General features: G+C 48.8%; 1 long non-coding RNA gene across 1 annotated transcript; it reads right to left on the bottom strand.

The window, feature by feature from the left end:
• Positions 1-7,791: 7,791 nt before the first annotated feature.
• On the bottom strand, positions 7,792-18,098 carry LOC105495686 (uncharacterized). The gene is made up of 3 exons (XR_011607051.1): positions 17,901-18,098; positions 12,632-12,749; positions 7,792-11,111 (listed from the first exon to the last, which is right to left on the bottom strand). It is a non-coding gene; the product is annotated as an uncharacterized lncRNA (long non-coding RNA).
• Positions 18,099-19,469: the final 1,371 nt, after the last annotated feature.

A 19,469-nucleotide genomic window follows, 5' to 3' on the forward strand; every position in this document is an offset into this window, starting at 1 on the left:
TTTGTTCTTTTGGTTTAGGATTGTCTTGGCTATACATGCTCTTTTATTATTCAGCTGGGTTTTTTGTTGTTGTTGTTGTTTTATTCTAAATTAGTCATTAAACCATTTCCCATCACAACAGGAGTGTGTGTTTCCTTGGGTCCCGCTTCTTGCAGAACAGATGCCTTAAGACAGGTGCAAGTGGGGTCAACAAGATGCATGTGTGCCCTGCTCCGGGCCACCTGCAAGGCACCCAGCTGCTCCTGGGCTGCTTCACATTTCTAGTCACCTTCCTGAAGGCAACTGCCTGACTTGTTTGAGACCTTAATTTGGATTCTGAGCATTTGCCCAACAACTTTTTGAAGAACCCAGTGATTTGGGAAGACACTAAACTCTTTTCTGCTCCACTCTGCTGATGGTGATAAAAGGTCCTCACACAGCCTGCTGGGGTGGCACACCTCACAGTGGGTCCTGCTTGTACAGGAACTCAGTGCTCCACGTGGCTCATGGCGCCATTGTTTCCAGAGAAAAAGAGGCAGTGCGCCAAACTCTTGTTTTTCTTCTTCCAAGTCTAGCAGCAGAGTCACTGGGATTGGTGACACCCCTGAGTGATTCCACTGCAGCACCAGTTGAGAATCATGAACCCAATGTAAGACAGTGACCTGGTCTGCAGCAGTTATTCCGAGTCCTCACACACCTAAAATTGCTGGTTGTTAAGACCCATCCAAACCTGCTAAGTCATACCCTCTGTAGGTGGAGCCCAGCACCCTGATTTTCATGTGTCCCAGTGATTCTCTTGCACGGCCAGGCTTGAGAACCTGTGTAGTCAGCCTGCGACATAGTAGACTGGCATTCTTGCAATCCAAAAGCTAAAGCCCACAAGGTACCCCAGGCCCAGGCCTGAATAGTCCCCTGCAGGTAAGTGCCCCATGGTGGTGACAAAGGCAGCTCCAGGGTCTGAGCACAACACCCCAGTCCCTTGATGGCCCCATCCTAAGGCATCACTCTGCTGTCACCACCACTCTTTGAAACATGCATAGGGTGATGGTCTCTCAGGCCATGTCTAGTGTGGCTTCTTATCTCCTTGCACAAATGCAGCATGAAATGGTGCTTCTTTTGGAGCATCAGAGCTGCTGGAGCAGAGGCCCCAAGGAGTGGGGCCTCGCTGCCCTATGGGGCCTGCTGGTCAATGACTTTGGCTGCCTGAGGTGCCAGCCTACAGACCACCACCACCTCAGGAAGCACCCAGGAGGGTCTGCAGAGAAACAGCCACTGTCCTGGCTACTCTAGCAGAGCCACCGCTTCTCCACCAGGCTGCCTATCTTGCTAAGACTTTGAACAGGGAAAAAGGGTTATGAAATAAAACAAAAGCATACATGTCTTCTTTCTGGGAAAGCTGTGTTTCGTGCTGTTTGGCACCATTCAAGAGCCAGGCTGCAGGGTTTTCTAATTGACTAATGGCTCGAGTGGAAAAGTGTGATCTGGAGCAGCCAAATCTGGGTCTGTTCAAATGGGTCCTGCTGAGCTTCCCAGGCCAAACTCTGGCAGGACCACATCCTGCTCTTGCACTTCCTGCCTACATCTGCCAGTGGCCAGCACCAGGCATAAAGAAGGCAGCCCAGGAGGTAACACTCAGGCCCTCTGGGCACTCCAGTGGCAGAAACGGGTGAAGACCTGAGGCAGGCACGCCCACACATGTCCCCTCTAGGGGCGTCCTCACGCCCTCTGACAGTGCGCACGGCACGCAGCTCTCCTATAGCACATACCTGCACCACGTGAGGTTTCCACGCTCTCAAAAGTTGTTACAACATAATGGAAAAAGTTATCACATCCTCTGGATGCCAGATAAAGTTCCTAAATCCGTAACATGTGGCACATTGGCTTGCTTTCCTATGTGCTACATCCTTGAAGGAACAGGCCTCACGGACCAACACTGAACTTCATGGGACCTACCCAGCCTGGGCCTCCACTGGGCTTCCTCCTCGACCTGTGCCCCGAGCCTACCATCAAGGTGCACCTGCCTGCAGCTTGGGTCAGCTGCAAACCTCTCCTGACCTGTTTTCTGATCTGTAAGATGAGAGATTAAACTAGACGGCATCTCAGGTTTCTGCAGATTCCAACAGCTGGTGCCTGTAGTGCTGCATAATTTTCTCCACAGTCCTGACCACATGAGGTACCACATGGAGAACACCTGGCTCCTTCATTCACAAGCTTTCACTACCCTTGGCCAACAGCAGTGCCAGCGGTAGTTCCTACACATGATGTCCAGTCTCACTGCAACCTTCCCGTGCCCCAGCTGCATGCTCCCAGCAGTGGCTGCCCAGATCTGGAGTGCTGGAAGTGGACACTCACCACAGCGAGGGCTGCGGTGGCCACTCTGCCTCCACATCCTCCAGACTTGCTTCCTAACACAGGAAGCACATTGCATGGCTTAGGAATCAATTCTGGAAGTCTATCTTCCTGTGCTACAGACATTGGCACGTGTCCACTGTGTGTGGCCAACCACTGGATGATTTGCTCTGCCAAGGAACAGGGGACAAAACCTTGTTGGGGTTTGCAGAGGGCTCCTTGGGACCATCTCCCCTAAGTATACAGATTTCAAGGACAGCATGGGCCAAATTTTATAGTGTTGGCCCCAGGTCCTACGAGATCAAAATCTTATCAAGTTATGGTCCCTCTTTAAGAAAAAGAGTACACAATTACAAATTTAAAATTACATAAGAAATCAACATTTTGCCAGAATGAAAAAAGAAATTGCAACACATTGAGTGAGCTTTGGGGATTCAGACCCTTTTTTCTGAAATCTCTTTAATTTACCAGAAATACTTGCATTGAAAAGCTTGCTGACAGCAACCTGGCTTCCTCTCCTCACCGGGAACTCTCTGTACCTCCCCGCGTCTCCCACCAAGCCCGTGCTAGGGAGGGCCCTGAAGTTTGAGAAGTATTCACTGCACAGTAAACCTGCCTCTGCTCCTTGCCAGGGCTGAGAAAGGCACCTTCACCCTGCACTTCTGCTGGGCTCTTTTTGCACAACCCTGGCCCTTCCCCCAGAGCCTGCCTTTGCCTCTGTGAAATCTAACACTGTTGCACAGTGTTTACAGATTCCTAGTGATTTTTTCAATCCACAAGAAAAACAGGGAACTAGAGCATGTAAATATCAGCGTCCCACAGTTCCATGTATGGCATTCAATGTCAGCCTGAAACAAACACGGAATGGAAGCCGGCCATGAAGACAGTTCTCATGGTCCACTGCATTCCTCCGGTCTGTCCACATGTGTCCCTCCCAATCATGACTGCGGGAGTTCCCACCCTTTAGCTGCCTGCCCGAGGCACCCCTGACTCACAGCCACTACTGCCCTGGAAATGCAGAGACACTGGCTCCTACCATTGTTTTCGCCTCCAAAGGATGTTACAATGCGATACAGCTTTAAGTTTTCAACTCTGTCATATTTTCTAAACTCTGATCTCTTCCATTTACTTTAGGGGATGTGGCATTCCCCTCTACTGGAGTGAAAGCTAAACAATGTGGTTTGGATTTAGTGTTCTCATGCATCACCATGAAAATGTTTGTCTCAGCAATCGTGTCGTTACCATTACTGGTAACAGCTGCTCTGCCCCCTCCATCAGTGAGCGCCAATCCACCACTGTACAGCTTACAAGTGGAAAGGGTGCTCTGTGCCACTGAGAAGAGACCAGCAACAGGGTATCCCAAGATCTGGGGTGATCCACTTTCAAGTGATCCAGGGACCCAGCTGAAGAAAAACTCGTGCCGAGCCACTCACAGGGCTGACTTGCCAGTGGGGCCAAAGATTGGAATGGAATCCTGAAGGAGTAGGATGGGGCAGTGCTTCACCAGGACACTGCAGGGACTCTGCAAGCATGAGGGAAGTGGTGTGCTGTCTTCGCACAAGGACCACATCCTCAGCAGGGAAGAATTAATTGCCTGCCCGAGAGCAGCTCATGATGCACCCATGGTTTCTGGTCACGGGCAGGAGAACAACCTGCCCAGTGCATCACTTGTTCTCATGGAAATGGTTTCCAGCTGCCTGCCCTCTCGGTGCTCTCCACCCTGCTCCTATCAGCATTGGCTATAGCCAAAGCCTTGCACAGCATGCCAGGCCCTGTCCCAGCACCTTCCCAGGGGACCCCAGCATGTCACCCACCACCCAAGGAGCTGCACCAGCCCGGGTCACGAGACCTGGCCCACCTCTCTTTTCTTTGCTTTTTTTTAAAAGAAAAAAATAGAAACCAATGTATGTGTCAATTAACAAGAGGCTGGTTACCTAAGTTATGGTTCACATGTACAGTGGAATTCTATCAGCCATTCAAAATAAGGATGCAGAGTTAGTTTTGTTGGCATGAATACAAGTCTATATCGTTGCATGAAGACTTAGGTAACAGGACCACATATAAACCATCATCCTACTTATGTAAAATGATAAATATTTATCTAGCTATATTTGCATATTTACATACACACAAGAAGATTCTAGAGTGGTGTAAAACCAACAAATTAACAGAATCATTACTTCTGAATGCTGGGATCTTGTCTAACTTTCATTTCTTTATTTGGTCTTCTTTCTAGGGAGATAGGCATAAAAATGTATATAATACACATAACAATGTACAAAATTTACAATGAGCAGCATTTTTAAAACCAGCAATGTTTTTTCAAAAAGAATGAAGCAAGTACCAACCAAGGCGGTAGGGGAGTGAGGAGAGGCCAGAGTGGCCCAGAGGCAGTGCCCGGGGCAGGTCCAGCTTGGTGAGGACAACACCCAGAAAGCATGGGGGCCAGTTCACGCAGAGAGGGCCTGCCTCCTGCCAGGCACTGCTTCTCCAGGCAAATGGCAAGGAGCAAAGAAATGCTATTCTTTTTGCCATTTTCTTTCTCAATAAATAAAAGAAAATGTTCAAGAACATTTTCTAGAACAAGTGTTCTAGACATCAAGAAATGTTTAGATTCTTGATCCTAAAGGATTAAACAGAGATCAAGGGCAAGGAGCAGTTCAGTAAAAATGGGCATCAACTGTCATGAATGTGGGGCATGAACTCAAGAGCCCAAAGACCTGGATTTAGCCACTGTGAGACCTGGAAATGGCAAAAACACTGGGACTCCCAGACCTCGGTCTTCACATCCATCCAATAGATGCATTCATGCAGTCTTGCCTGTCAAATTATGAGATCAGACAAGATCATCATCTAAAACGATATTAACGATCATTTAAATGTTTGTATTAAGAGAAAAACCCATTATAGCTATGTTTTGTATTTTTCAGAGCCTCAAAAATAATTCACCAGCCTCACATAGCCATGCCCACCTGCATTTCTCTGTAACCCCGGGCCACCCTCCTGTCTGTCTCTGCACACTTTCACACCCATGCGCAGAGTGTACATGGCGCTATTTCTTCCTTCCTCCCTAGGAAGGAAGGCAGAGGCCTCCCGTGTTGCCCACCGAGGTCCAGTGAAGGTTCCTGTCTCCAGCGCTTAACAGAATAGTCTCCCTGGCTTGTTCAAGCCCCACTTGGATAGCACTTCCCAAATAAGCTTCCTCATTTAACATGAGAATGTTAAATGTTAATTCCACATCCCGCTAGAATACATCACAATATCTTCTCCCTTTCTTCCTTACTAACAGAAACAACCTGTGCGCTGAGACAGCCATGACCTGGCCAATGAGATGAAGTAGAATCTATTTGGTAGTGCCTCCAAGTCACTGTTTTCTTAATAAAAAGGAAGCCTCAGCATGTGGACACCTGTGGCCCTTTGGTCTTGCTCTTTCTTCCTGCCTGAAATGCAGAAGTGATGTCTGGCTATGGAGCAAGCATCTTTGGGACCAGAGGGACAAAAGCTACCCACTTAGGAGGGTAGAGCAGGAAGCTGGAAGAAGCAAAGGACCCTGAGGCAAATGCGCCAGCCCCAGGCTGCCTCCCTCTGGCTGTTCTGAGAAAGAAAAAAAAAAAAAAGACACTATTCCAACATGATGGATTTAATTTCTATTCATCACTTCAGTCAAATACAATTCCAACTGATTGAGATAACTTGCCCTGTTTTGACACCTCATTAGTCAGACCCTGAAACCTACTTTAGTTCTTGAGGCTCAATCATAAGTGTCAAGTGCTCAAGTTAAAATTTCACAAGCTGCATTCACAGTTGGTCTCCAGGGATTCTATAATCATGACAGGAGACCAGCAATCTCTGCAACATGGTCCTTCTGCTTGGGAATACTCTTCATTCATTCCCAGGGGTCTCCAATAAGCCCAGGTACCAGCTCAGCTTGCTTGGAAAGGCTGCCCCTAAACACCCAGGGTGAATCTCATGTGAAAACCAAGTTACTTAACTCACCCAGTGCTTACTGCACACCCATCACCTTGCCAGAAAGACCACATGCTTTGGTGAGATCAACAGTAGACTTTGAAGTGCACGGCCTGGATATCCATGAGTGGGTGTCTGAAGCAGGTCGAGCCAAGCCGGCTTTGAACCCAGGGACCATGGCACCTGCCAACCAAGTCCAGTCCATTAGTTCCAAGCTGAAGTTTACTCATAAGGTGCCCTCGTGGCCACATGTGTTTGTGGGAACATGTTACTAGGAAAGCTCTGCACACTTGTGGACACACAGTTGTACACATATGTGCACACAAGTGTGTGTTATCCGTATTTCCCCTCACAAAAGCAGACTAAAAAGGCAAGCAACAAAAGAAAACTCATGAAGGCAGAGTAAAAGCTGCTCAGAAGGCACTGAGTTCAAATGTGTGGCTCATGGCTCCCCTGACTGCTCCAGGCCCTGGGCTTGTGGTTTGTCACCTCCCATGACCATTAATATGCTGGTATCAGCCCAGCATAGTGTCCCCCTGAAACCAAGCTGGGGTGGCCAGGAAGAAGGAGTTCAGAAAGGCCAAAGGATGGATGCTGAGTCTCGCAGGCCTGCTCTGTATACGTCGAGAATATGCAGAAGGGGCTGGGGATCTGCAGAGTGGACAGCGATCGTGCAGTCCTAACAGAACCGCCTGCCGCAGCCGCACCCCCGTGACCATGTCTCACTGCTTCTCACCAAGGGGAGTCCAGACAACAGGCAGGTGACCAAAACTCCCTAAATAAGAGGCCTGGGTGCCTCGGGCTGGCTCCCACCATCCTGCCTTCTGAAGCCCAAGTGGCCGGAGCTGTGCCACGGAGGCCAGGGACAAAAACAAGACCAGTAACCCTGAAAGCAGCCATGAGTTTCCAGCCATGGGGAAGTCAGGCAGGACACAGGGGTGGCTGGTGTGTTCCATGCTGTCAGTCGGAGTTGGTGGCACAGCCTTCCCAGCACCCTGCAGTGGCTCCAGCTCTCCTCCTCCTGTTGTCTGTAGGGGCTGGTATGCTCCCAATGGCTCCCTCCCAGCGTGTCTGAGGGCTGGGTCAGGACACATGCACCAGCTGGGGACCTGCAGCCAGGTACCATCCCTGTGGCCTCTGCACAGGGCCAGCTGAGGCTTCCTCGGACTGTGGGTATCTTAGCTTCCATGGCAGTGTTCCCTTTTTTTATTCTTTCTTTCTTTTTGAGATAGAGTCTCCTTCTGTCGCCCAGGCTCATTGTAGCCTCTGCCTCCCAGGTCAAAGTGATTCTCCCGCCTCGGTCTCCTGAGTACCTGGGATTACAGGTGCATGCCATCAGGCCCAATTAATTTTTTTCTATTTTTAGTACAGACAGGGTTTCGCCATGTTGGCCAGACTGATCTCAAACTCCCAACCTCAGGTGATCCACTCGCCTCAGCCTCTCAAAGTGCTGGGATTACAGGCGTGAGCCACCGCGCCTGGCCCCATGGCAGAGAAGAGGATGCTGTCCTCCTTAAAGGCTGGGTTCAGAGCTTGCCAGTTCCCCTTCTGTCCATGCTAGGAGTCAAAGGAGTCACACAGGTCAGCCCAAATTCCAAGGGGTGGAGAAGGGACCCTTTGGGAAGGGAAAGAGCACCAGGGGGAAGGCACTTAAGGCGCCGTCCTGAGACAAGCTGCTGCACGTGGAGGCCCAGGCTCCAGCAGCCTGAGCCACCAGGTGGCCTTTAGATGACTCGGCTGCGTGACTCTGATGTTCAGAGCTCATCTTGCCAGCAACCCTTGAAGACTCAAATTGGTGAATCACTGTTTTTCTCTAATTCCAAACAGTCGCTGATGTTTTCTAACCCATAGACAGTTGAAGCAAACCATATTAATTATGGTGCTTTTGCAGATGTGAGCAACTTAACATTTAAAGAAATCACAAGCTGCTGGCTCAGCAGTGTTTTAGGCTCTGGAACAAGCTACTTCATTGTCGCTTTCCTTGCTATCAGCTGATCCCTAAGTCAGATTCTCTGTGCTGACTTCCACATCAGGCAAAATACCAGTTTTATTTATGCGGCTTGTTAATCGATAAGACATCAGCAGTCAATCGATAAGCATTCCCTCCTATGTTCTCATTTAATCATCATAGCATCCTTTAATGGCAGCGTCACTATCTCTGTTTTACAGATGATGAAGCAGAAGCTCATGGCAGTAGAGACACTTGCCCAAAGTTCTACAGCTCTTCCATGTGAGAGCCAGGGTTCAGGTCCACATGTCTGACCCCTACATGGGCGGCTCCCAGTGCTTAGGGTAGGACAGCCCTCTTTGTGTCCACAGCGGCACTAGGAAAGCCAATGTAGACAGTGCCTACCCCTGGATGTCGGTGTATCACCATCGCTGGATCATGGCCATAGCTGCAACCTCCAGCAAACTCCACAGCCTTCTCTGGGTCTCTGTCCACCTGACCTGGCAGTGGGAGACTGAAGCCAAGCTCTTTGGCAGCAAAACACGGTTTGGTTGAAGATTGGTGCGCAGTGTGCATCATGTAGGTCATGAGGCTTTTATACCAGGTAATTTTCAAAAAGACACTTTCATTTTTAGACAAACTCGTTGAACCTTCTGGGGCCTCTACCAGAGGCAACATACAAGCCCAAACTAATACCAAAGGTGAGAAATGTTTTCCCTGTGGGTGGGCTCTCCAACAATTTAAGGCATTTTCATCAGTGTCAACAATTACACATAGAAGTCATGAAACACACATCCCAAACACGCTCTGTACTCAGGGCTGCTCCGTACTCAGGGGTATGTCCACCACCCTTGCACCTGCATCGCTGCAGCCCTGCCCCCTCAGGGAGAGGCCTCCTGCTGATGAAAGTGCTCAACAATCCCTCGCACAGGGATCGGCACGGGCTCCAGGACTCATCCCCAGCGGCACAGTGGGAATCCGTGCACTGGTTGGTGGGCACCCACACACGAGGCTCCTGGGGCACAGGACACCCCAGGTTTAACCCCAGAGACACACAGCCAGGAGCCGAAGGCCATTCAGCAACATGAAAACGTGCAAACTCTCCGAACTGGCATGTGACAAGGTTATAAAGTGTCAATAAATTACTTCAAGCTAAAAACCAAACAGTTTTCTTGGTAAATTTTCTAAAACATTGACTAACAAAATTCCTTATCAGCCTCTGTGTATGTGGATATGTGGTATGTTCTCTCACAAACTTAGGCTAACAAGATACAAGATAAATTCCACCAGGTGTGTGGCTCAGCCTCCCTACGTGGGTGTCACAAGAGCCGGTAGTCAGCCCTCCTGTACTCCCCTCTTCCCAGCCGCCTTCCTGCAGATTGGTCTGGGTTGCACGTTCACTTTCATAGGGGAAAAGCCAAACACTAAATGATTCTCAAACACAAAAATCTCCCAGGAAGGTTGAAAGATTACCTATTTGGGTGATGGGTATGCTAAAACAGCACAGAAATATGGCCACCACTCCGAAATATGGCCACGTGACGAAACTGCACTTGTACCCCTTCCATCTATAAAAATAAAAATCAATAAATCTCCCACTTTCTACTGCTCTCAACCCCTTCACCTTCAAGGAATAGGGAAGTTATTGGATTTTTTCATATTATTTTACGGGAATCTGTAATTTCACTTACATATATCTTTAAAAATATTTAAATTTCTTATTGGCTTTAAACAAATCACGTTTAATCATTTGAAATTCATTAGGTAAAACTCCTGGAGCACAGCTGTCATGCCTATTTCTAAATGATGGGATTTAGGGTGGACTCAGAGGGCTCCCCCAGGCATGCAGACACTACCCGGCCAGCCTCGGGCAGGAAGGCACCTCTTACACAACAAAAATGCAGCTTCCACCCAGGATCTCGTCCAAACCACTGCCCAGACTTAGCCTAACTCACGGTCCACGCAGACACTGAGATCACGTTGTTTTGTGCCTGCTCCAAGAACATCATCTCCATTTCAACAAAATTTGAGAATTCCACTTCCCCAGATGGGAGTGGGTGGCTTCACTGTCAACTGCAACCTCGCTGAATCATCTTTGTCACCTCCACCAGTCCTTCTGAGTTTGTGGGTTTTAAACCAGATTCTTAACACACGCCTCTGAAGCCTAAAGCAACGCTTCCGAGGCAAGGAAGAAGCAGTGACCAAAGATGGAAAGTGAGGAAGGCTTGGAGACCGAGTCAGAAGGCCTCACTTTACAGAAGGGAAAGCCGCTTAGCCCCTGTAAAGTTGTGCACAAATCACACAGCCAATCCTCATTTCCAGCTCCAAGATCTCTCCCCCATGCTACAGTGTTGGGTTGACACCTCATGATAAATGCTGTCACTTCTTCGACACAAGTTCAAAGGAAGCCCCGTGTCCGTGGCAAGATTGACTACTTCTGCTTCAGATGTGTCAACTAAAAATAGAGCACCCAGGTCTTAATTGTTTACTTTCCATTTTGCTAAAAATTCTCATCATGGAGTCAGAAAAAAATATCACATAAGACACTATAGGAGGCAAAGCCCATGTGCGCATCACCTGTGGGCAACTGCACAACTGCTGATTGGAAGCCCAGAATGAGATGAAAATCAGAAACCTACAAAACTTTCAAAACAAAAAATGCAACTCAGCATTAACATTTAACTCTTACTGCAGCAACTTTTGAGAGTTTTTTACCAGAAGATGTTTGTGTCCACAGCTGCTATTTGTCCACCTGACTGCAAGGCCCGGTGACAGCCTTTCCTCCCCTGTCACCATCTGGTCCCGTGGGTAGAATGCTCTGTATTCAGGGTGCCTGGCTCTCTGTGAAGGCCAAGAGCTTAAACAGACCCTGGAAAGACAAAAGCGAGGTTGTCACAGGTCACATTTTTCAAATTCTAAAAGCCTCAGGCCCATATGAGTGGGGAAGCTGGGACTGGATACCCCCTGTTCTCCAATGCCATCCCACACTGGGGCTTCTGGGGTGCGCATCCCTGCTCTGCCCCTCACAGGAGCCCTCTCCAGGGAAGCTTCCTTGGCTTTCTTTTCCCCCATCTGCTGGCTTGCTATGAGCCTGTCCCACACCCCTTGACTGGAATGGAACTCCATGGGGACAGAGCTTCCTGGGTTTCCCTCACTGCTGTCCCCAGAGTCTGAGCAATCTCTGGCATGGTGCTCAACAGATATCTGTTGAATGAATGAATGAAGCGAGGTCTTCCATGAAAATAATAAGAATCGTGGCACTTTTGCCAAGGTCCCCAGGCATGCTTAGATATATGTGAGCAAATCAGACAAATTATTTTATGATTACAATAACTAAAATGTCAGTGTGCCCACCTGTGCCAGGTTCAGCTCCCAGTGCTGCACAAGTGTGATTTCACTGAATTGCCACAGCAATACTGTGAGATGAGCACCAGTGTTAATTTCCCTCTACAAAGAAAAACCGCCCAGGGAAACCCAGCCAATGATTTCAAACCTAGGCAGTGCTGCCAAACCCCCCAGTACAGGAAACATGGGCTATGGAGTGGCCTCGTGCAGTAGGTTCTCGGCGACGTTGCTGGGGGGTTGGGAACCTTTCCTGTTGCGCTTTTTCTGAAGTTCCTAGCGCAAGGTGCTGCCACAGGTGTTGCCCCTTGGGTGCAGTTCGGACGCGCAGTACTGGGCCAGGCCAACTGTGGGCCAGGCCAACTGTGTGCCTGCAGGCGGTGGAGCTCGGGCTCCCATTCCGGACGCCCTTCCCCTACGCCTAATGCCCTAGGGGAGGAATATGGGTGCGGGTGCTCTCAGACCCTCGGAGAGAAGACAGGCCGCTCCCACCCAGAAGCAGGGTCGGCACAGCCCCTGCCCTGCCCAGCCCCCTGTCCACCGCGCCTGCCTTGCCTGCGCGCGTCCACGTTTACCCGTTTCCCTGCCCGAAAGCCTCCAGCCAACAAGAGCGTAGGTAAGAGCTCGCGGCACAAAAGGGATAAAAGTGGCAATGGTTTAGCTGAAGCAGGAATGGAAACAAAGAGCACCACCCCCCTGCCCTTCTCTCTACTTCCCATGGCAGCCCCCCTCGCCTCTTCCAAGGGCGGGCTGAACACGGTGGCCCCACCACCCAATGAACACCACACACAGGGGGCGCTCGGGAACTGTCAGATTCCCAGGTCACAGCCCTATTTACCGTTGGCCGGGCTCTGGGCGGTGGCTTCACACACTTCTGGATGTGGGTCCAGAACCGGAGAGTTCACGCCAATTGGTGCCTGGGCTCTTGTGCAGTCCGCCCAGCTCAACTACTCTGTAAGTACTTCAGTTTAGTTTCACTAAAAGAGTGTTTGAGACGCATAAAAAGGCCTCTTCACCCAGTTTAAGAAAGAAAATTTTTACACATACGGCAGAAGTCCATGCGCGCTCCTCCAGGATCCTCTCCTGAGGTCCCCTCTCCTGCTTCAGGCGTTGACCATTCCCAAGCACGTTCTTTCACTTCGTGTGTGATGTGTAGACAGACAGACTGTTGGGTGGATGCAGAGATGACAGACAGATTAGATAAATAAGAGAGAGAGAGAGAGAGAGAGAGATAAATGGATATCACAGATAATAGAAAGGTAGAAAGACTTGGTATATAGAATATGAATATATATATGCCCCAAGGACATTTATATCACTGTTTAATATGCTTGAAACTTATATAAATCACATTGTGCTGTAAATACCCTGCACGTTTCTATTTGTGTCCAACATGTTTTTGAAAAATTTTCCATGTTATTGTGCACTCTTACTTTATTCATTTTCTCCACTCTATTTCATTCAATGGTCTGAATATATGAAGATTTATTTTAAAATAAATAAAATATATATCTTTCACAGTCTTTCCTTTTTGTATCTTAAAAATATTACCCTACCCAGAAGTCATAAAGCTATTTTCCCATATCATCTTCTAAAATTTTTAAATGAGTTTTTGAGACTGGTGTGGAGTAGGAATTTAAATTTTTCATTTTTATAACCAATTGTTCCAGTGCCACTCCTGATTTATAATGTCCCCTATTTCATATATCAAGTAGTCTTATTTTTATCCATCTCTTTCTAGACTCGCTAGTCTTAGCCATCAGTCTGGTTGTTGATATCTATCTATAGTGCTAATTATTAAAGCCCTATTACAAATCTTAATATCTGATAGATGAGTCCCTCCATTTTGCTCTGTTTTTTAAAAAATTATCTTGGCTATTGTATTAGTAAGCTACTGCTTCATAACAAACCATTTCAAAACTTAGTTAAGGTCTTAGGTATTTATTTTCTTCTCCAAGCCTGAGGTCAGCTGTTTGGCCTGAGCTCAGCTGGATGGTTCTTCTGATCTAACCTGAGCTGGCTCACACATCTGCAGCTAGCTGGCCCTAGGGCAAAGAGGAGAATTAGACTGTCTTTCATTGCGCATCTGGCTTAGCCACAGCAAAGGCAAGTAGCGAGAGACTGAACAAAACACACAAAGCCTCTTGAGCCACTCCCTACTGACCAAGGCACGTCATGAGGCCAGCCCATACCCCAAGGATAGGGAAGGGGCTTCCTTGGTGCAGGGAGTGGCCAGCTCACATTGTCAAGGGCACAGAGGCAAGGAGCATGAAGACTGAGCTCATGTGGGAAACCAACCTTTACTACTCCATGTAAATTTTAGAAGCAGACTTTTAAGATCACAAAAATAACCTCTGTTGGAATTTGTTGCCAGATGGTTAAATATTTTTGTAATTTTTCACAAAGTGCCTTTTAAAAATTCGTTCTTAAGTGTTTATAACTGAGGTATGGGAGTATAATGGAGTACTGTACTTGGTCTGACCTTCATTAACCTTGCTTAGCTATTATTACTTCTAATAATTTACCCACAGATTTTCTTAGACTTCTTGTAGGACTTTTCTTGTAGGAAAGTACTTCCATTTAATGGCACTCTTGGGAGGATGCCTTTAAAATTGCACACTCACATCAGAGGTGCTGCAAAATGACTGGTTTTATTGGGACCTTTTGCTTGCTTAAAGACACTTAGTAACCATCTTCAGCTCACGTGGTGATTCTGCCTCGAGCAGTAAGAGGAGGCAGTGGTCAGGATGAAAGACTACACTGCAGGCCATTTTCAATTTGGGGGGAAAAATAGGTACAGATAATTCAGGAAAAACGGTGACCATAAAATACTTTACATTCAGCATAGAACTTAATCCCACACATGTAGGGAAAGGGCCTCTTCTTGGTATGAGGAGTGGTAGCTCACAGCTCTGCAGATCTTGTAAGTGGGCAAGACTTGACTTGAGTCCCCACCTGCCTGGCTTTCCCCTGGCACGTTCTCTCCCCATGATTTCTTCTTCAGGCAGCTGCCATTGCCACACCTCTCCATGCCCAACCCTGCACCTGCTCCAGGCTGCCCTAATCTTCAGTACTCTCCCTCACAATCCACCATTGATGAAAATGACCCAGGTCTCTGCACCTGTCCTCTGTGGTACTTAGTGAACTTTAGTGATGCACATCACACTGATGCAGTTTGACAGTGCTCCTTCAAAGATATTGCACTCATGATGGTTGAAACAGTTTGTAAGTTTATCCCCTCCAAATCTCATGTTGACATTAGATCCCCAATATTGGAGGTGGGCCTAATGGGAGGTGTTTGGGTCATGGGGGTAGATCCCTCATGAATGGTTTGGTACCATCCTGTCCCGTGGTAATGTGTGAGTTCTCACTCTGTGAGTTCACAGGAGAGTTGCTTGTTTAAAACAGCCTGACACTTCCTCCCCTCTCTCTGGCTCCCTTTTGACACACCTGCTCCCCTCCCCCTTCCACCATGATTGAAAGCTTCCATGGCCGAGCACAGTGGCTCACGCCTGTAATCCCAGCACTTTTGGAGGCCGAGGTGGATGGATCACAAGGTCAGGAGATCGAGACCATCCCAGCTAACAAGGTGAAACCCCGTCTCTACTAAAAATAGAAAAATTAGCGGAGCATCGTGGCAGGTACTTGTAATCCCAGCTACTTGGAGGCTGAGGCAGGAGAAGTGCTTGAACCCAGGAGGCGGAGGTTGCAGTGAGCCAAGATTGCGCCACTGCACTCCAGCCTGGGCAACAGAGCAAGACTCCATCTCAAAAAAACAAAAGAAAGCTTCCTGAGTTCCCTTGCTAGGAGCAGATCGCAATGATTCTTGTACAGGCTGCAGAACTGTGAGCCAAATAAACTTATTTTCTTTGTAAATTGCTCAGCCTCAGATATTCCTGTATAGCAATTTCTTTGTAAATTACTCAGCCTCAGATATTCCTTTATAGCAATTCCTTTATAGCAATGGACTAACACAAATGGCTTCCTCACTCCTTAGAACATTGCTGTGCTTAGGAGTGAGTTAAGACAGATGTCAGGAAGGAGGATTTGCATTTTAAAATCTCCCTAGGTTGTTCTATCATAGTAACTCTCTCTATGGATCCCAGTTTGGGAATTATGGATGTAGATTGGTTTCCCAAAGTCCTGCAGAACACTTGTACCACAATATTTCATTAAAACGAAGTGTCTTAATCAGAGTTTGGAGTGATGAATAGTATATGCCCTGCCTTTTTTTTTTTTTTTTTTTTTTTTTGGCAGGGGAGGGTTTTTTGTTTTGTTTTACGATGGAGTTTTGCTCCTGTTGCCCAGGCTAGAGTTCAATGGTGCAATCTCAGCCCAGCTCACTGCAACCTCTGTCTTTGTTCAAGTGATTCTCCTGCCTCAGCTTCCTGAGTAGCTGGGATTACAGACATGTGCCACCATGCCTGGCTAATTTTTATTTTTAGTAGAGACAGGGTTTCTCCATGTTGGTCAGGCTGGTCTCGAACTCCTGACCTCAGGTGATCCACCTGCCTTGGCCTCCCAAAGTGCTGCGATTACAGGCCTGAGCCACCGCAACTGGCTGTCTATGCCCTTCTTGAAGATCACAGCAATTTATATACCAAAGCTCTGACATAGCCTTCAGTGAGGAAACCTGCTTAACCTTCTACCTGGAGTACTTTTTCCCTCTAATTAACACCTGGTGACTTCTCACTGTCTCGAGTCCCACAGGAACACCCATGGAGAAAAACATCCCTGGGTTCATAGACTATGCAATTTGCAAGACCCCTAGGTCACCTTAGACTAAGCTCTTTGACATTATTCTTGACAGTTGACCAACTGTCTTCTACTGGAATGGGGACCTGTCTGCCTACCCTTGTATTTCTCAAAAGTTCCAATTTTTAGAAAGTTCTTCTTTGTGTTGAAGTAAAATCAGACTCATGTAACTTCCATCCATTAATATAACAGCTGTTAGGCAGGGATCTACACCTGACATGGCGGCGCCACTCGGCATAGCAGACCCTTTGTTTGAGCAGGCCCTTTGTTCGAGACTTCCCTTCCTCTTTGAACACACCTTCAGACTTACATACATCAGAGGTTCCGGCTGGGCAACCACACTCCTCCATGACCTGCAGCTCACCTGCATTCCACGAATTCGTAAACAGCAGTTTCGGTTAACAGTTTCCAAAGACCCCTTCCTCGTGACCCTTACTCAACTCCTGCCCTAGTAGTTTCAAGGCCCCCCAGGCCCTGTTTGCACAACCAGCTTCCCTACCTCTCAGGCTATAAAAATCCCCTACCCTCCTCCCTCAGCGCGACTTCCTCGGCCCGCACCTTTGGACCGAGGAACCTTGCCCGCGAGTCCTAATAAAAGCTATTCTCACTGCCATTTGCCTTGTGTCTTCGTTCCCAGTTTGGCTCCAGCCTCAGTTTACCCTTACATTTGGTGCCGAAACCCGGGAGGAGACCCCTCCCTGGACCCCTGCTAGGTCGGGCAGGCTCTCCTCTCCCTGAGCCGGGATCCCCTCCTCAAACCTGGAGCCGTCTCACCAAATTTAAGACTCAATTCGATCACTGCTGGGTAAGTTTTCCCCCTATCCTGAAGGCTCCCTCCAGGAGTCCCTGTCCGAAATGCACAGCCACGTCAGGGGCTCTCTCCAGTCAACTGTGACCTCGGCACCGGGGACTAGGAAACGTCCAACCTCCCCGGAAGCCACTGTACCCCGCACTCTGTGTGGCAGTGAGAGGACGCTCCCATTGCCTCCAGACTGCCCGCCTTGAGACCATGGGAACTACCCAGTCCAAATCAAACCAAAAATCCCCTCTGGGGTATCTCTTGGCAAATCTCCAGACTTTAAGTCTCAGCCAAGACATAAAATGAAAGTGGCTCATTTTCTTCTGCACAATAGCATGGCCACAATATAAATTGGATAATCAGTCTCAGTGGCCTGCAGAAGGCACTCTAGACTTTAATATTCTCACGGATTTGACCAACTTCTGCAAGAGACTAGGTAAATGGCACATAGGGTACTATGTTCAAGAGCCTTTTGGGACTTGAGTTCTCGCCCAGATCTCTGCGCCCAATGCTCGTTAGCTCAGGTCCTACTCGCAAAGTCTCTTCCCTCGAGCAAGGAGAGGGATGATTCCTCCTCTTTTTCTGAGCCTCCTGACACCCTATCCCGGCCACCCCTCCGGTCTCCCACCCAACATCCTCCTTACCCTGACCCACCATTATCCCCGTCCTCGTCAACGCCTCCCCTCCCTTCCACCCCTCCTGTGCCCTTACCAAACCCAACAGATTCTGTCTCCCCTACCTCCACCTCCTCCCCTTCCTCACCTGTCTCAGCCCACACTCAGTCCAGGACCGACCTCCTGTGTCCCTTACGAGCGGTGGCAGGCACCAAAGGAGTAGTCCGGGTCCATGTGCTGTTTTTGCTGGCAGACCTGTCTAAGATTGAAGAGCATGTAGGCTCTTTCTCGGCCAACCCCACTCAGTATTTCAAAAAGTTCAGATACCTGTGCCAGGTGTATGACCTCACCTGGCATGATCCCCATGTTGTTATGACCTCAACCCTGTCCCCTGAGGAACGGGAGCATATCCCAGCAGCAGCCAGGCAGCACGCTGACCAGGTTCATTTAACTGACCATGTCATGCCAGTTGGCACTGAGGCGGTGCCCTCAGCCAAGCCCAACTAGGACTAGCAGGTTGTTCAGGCAGGCTGCTGCTGCCGAGATATGATAGTCCAGTGCCTTCTTGCTGGCATGCGGGCAGCCTCTAACAAATCAGTCAACTTTAACAAATTAAAGGAGGTAGTCCAAGGTGCAGATGAAAATCCGGCTGTTTTTCTTAACTGGCTGACTGAGGCACTTATTCAGTACACTCACCTTGACCCTGCCTCCTCTGCAGGAGGAACCATCTTGGCTTCATATTTCATTTCTCAGTCGGCCCCTGATATCCAAAAAAAAAATTTGAAAAGGTGGAGGAAGGCCCTCAAACTCCCATCCAGGATTTAGTCAAACTGGCCTTCAAGGTCTACAACTCCAGGGAGGAAGCAGCTGAGGCCCAATGACAGGCCAGGCTAAAACAGAAGGTAACTCCAAACCCAGGCCTTGGTAGCAGCCCTGAGGCTGGCTGGCTCCAGGAGCTCCCAGAAAAGAGGTACTACCCAAACGCCACCTAGTGTCTGCTTCAAGTGTGGCAACAACAGCCACTGGGCCAGGTAGTGCCCTAACCCAAAGGAGCCAACTCGCCCCTGTCCCAACTGTCTGCAGATGGGCCACTGGAAGTCAGACTGCCCCGACCTAAGGACAGTTGCTGCGCCTCCACGTGATGACCCTCCTCCAGGTATTGGAGACGCCTTCCAGCTCCTCGACACCGACGAAGATTGAAGAGGCCCAGACTCGGGGACCCCTCTCACTCTCGCGAAGCCCAGGGTTATGCTCCAGGTAGCGGGTAAGTCCATATCCTTTGTTATGGACACGGAGGCTACCTACTCTGTTTTGCCTTCCTTCAGTGGCCCCAGCCACTCCTCCACTGTCATAGTCATGGGAATTGACGGCACTCCCTCCACCTCCAAGAAAATGAGCCGCTTTCATTTTATGTCTTGGCTGAGACTTAAAGTCTGGAGATTTGCCAAGAGTCACCCCAGAGGGGATTTTCGGTTTGATTTGGACTGGGTAGTTCCCATGGTCTCAAGGCGGGCAGTCTGGAGGCAATGGGAGCGTCCTCTCACTGCCACGCAGAGTGCGGGGTACGGTGGCTCCAGACTCCTCCTCTGTCTTGCCGCCTGGATGGCTCCTTCTTCTCACACTCATTTCTTATTCCTTCGTGCCCAGTCCCCTTGTTAGGATGAGATCTCCTCTCCAAGCTAGGGGCCTCAGTTCACTTCCGAACCAAATACCCTCC

Source organism: Macaca nemestrina, chromosome 8, assembly GCF_043159975.1.
Source record: "Macaca nemestrina isolate mMacNem1 chromosome 8, mMacNem.hap1, whole genome shotgun sequence".
NCBI classification, from domain to species: Eukaryota; Metazoa; Chordata; class Mammalia; order Primates; family Cercopithecidae; genus Macaca; species Macaca nemestrina.